The sequence below is a fragment of the Notothenia rossii genome, assembly GCF_949606895.1.
Source record: "Notothenia rossii genome assembly, chromosome: 11".
In the NCBI taxonomy this organism is placed as follows: Eukaryota; Metazoa; Chordata; class Actinopteri; order Perciformes; family Nototheniidae; genus Notothenia; species Notothenia rossii.
Genome location: NC_136910.1, coordinates 42,487,498 through 42,489,743, shown reverse-complemented (window position 1 = coordinate 42,489,743; position 2,246 = coordinate 42,487,498).

Below are 2,246 nucleotides of genomic sequence, written 5' to 3'. Positions count from 1 at the left end.
CTAAAATTAATCAATGATTACTTGTATGATGTATTACAAAAATATACCATTACTGTGACTTGCATCATTTTAGTTAACTGTGATATTTTGTTAAATAGATATGCATTGATTTGTGTAACATGCTAAAAGGCATGTGCTATTCTATTATTGATCACCATTTACTGTACTAAGCCAGCGAAGCCAGCGAAGCCAGATGCTCTTAGATGTTTTCATTCTGCTGCGCAGGTCAGCTGGGCATTCTTTCAGCTACATGTGTGCCATGTCAATATATGGTTATAAACTAATGGCTAAACCCAGCAGATATCCCCCTGTGCAATGTGACTGAAGCACTGAAGTGCAGCAGGCCTTCAGTACATACCTCAAGATCATCTTTACATAACTGGAGGAGCACACTGTCAGGACATCTTGGAATTCAAGTTCAGAGACTTCTCAACCAGGAGCTTTCCGGGTGTTTGAATTTAAAAGGGAGAACACACTTCAAGTGACAAAACTAGACAATTGGCATCATCCATTTATTGCCTTGTACTTAAATGAAACTGGATGCATAAACCCCATGCCAATAGAGTAACACATTCAAAAGATTAATATGGTTAATGAACACCTGTCACCCTGATGCTTCAGATGATCAAAGCACATGTAGTGTGTGTAATCTACTCTTAATGCTTCTCAAGGCATGCTAAAAAGCGACTGAAATTGGACAAACATTTCACTTGTTTGGTTAAAAAAAAATCATTAGTGGGGAAAATATATCCTCATCCACCTGCTTCCTGAGAGGGCTTTAAAAAGTAGACCAAGATACTATATTAATTCTGCAGACTCTCACACATGACACAGAATTTGTATATACAAGATCTTTATGCATAATACCGTATATCAAAGTTTATTATGTGTGAATTGTGATCATAATACTTGCAAATTCACAATGGCTAATCAAGAAATATTTGAATTCTGATGCGCTAAAATTGAATTAGTAATTTAAAAAACAACTTTTAAAATAACATTTATCTCATGGGTTTTTATGATCCATGATCCGGATTATTCAAATTTGTATAATAGCCTTTATAAGAGATTCTGCGTTTCAAGCTTTATACAGCTGCCCAGAGATTGGGCAGAAACATGTGTTGAGAGCTACATGAGAAGTTTATTTCTCACAACAAACACACAAATGAATGACCATAGTTTAAAATGTAACAATAGCACCGAAAGCAACAAAGATGCAATAATCAAAGAAGGAGAAGGTGCAAAATGTCAGTGATTGTTGCGGTGCTAATACTGTTCCTGAGAACATGCAGGCTTAATCCTTATTATAAAATCAGAACGCTTGCTAAATGAAGATACATCAGGGCATCAAGTGCCTTTATGACTATGGCACATGGTAGCTGTTTATGCAACATGACTTCCTTTGGTTAGCAAAACACTTTATATCAAACATGTAATTCTGGTTTCAGAGTAGCTGCAGTGAATGAAAGTCACCGGTTTTATATCGCATGATACAGCACATTATATCAGAAAACGTACAAATATGATAAGCACCAGTTTCTGGCGCATTACATGTATTATATATTGAGTTCTGCAAAGATTTATAAAGGCATAATAGAATAATTAACTTGCCAATTGTGCATTATAGACATTCAAATATTAACCACATTTAAATGAACAAAAGGTGGATATAAAGTAAACCCATGTATATATGCTTTCTCATCAAAACAAAATAAATTAAGATAATTGATAATAAATATGGATGTTTAATTGTTCTTGTTATACAGTAAGTGTGTGGCCCTTAGACACAGGTACATTTTAGAATAAATTGCTTTATTTTGAAGGTTATTTAAAGTCGAGATTTCATTTGTAAGATTTCTCTTTGTTCGCCAAAGTGTTGATACGAATGCATAAAAACATTTAAACAAATGAATTTAATTGCACTGTATTGCTAAACGCTTGAGAGTTTAAAAGCTACTTAAAAGACCTTCGTAAACAACAAAAACAACTTTACTCTTCTGCTCACACATAGATAAATAAACACTTTAAACATTTAGCTTATAGCAGTCTCTGCACGGACTCAAACACTTGAGCAGAACAGTCCGGAGGCAGCAAATGGAGCAACAGTTCTCTCTTCAGACTCCGTGAGCTTTGTTTTTCCTCACAATAGCCAGGGTCTAGAGGGCCTTTTCTTTAGGTCGAGTCTGATGACTGCTTGGGAGTGCACAGACGCGATATTGTCCAGAGAGTCTGGCTGGAGGAGGACT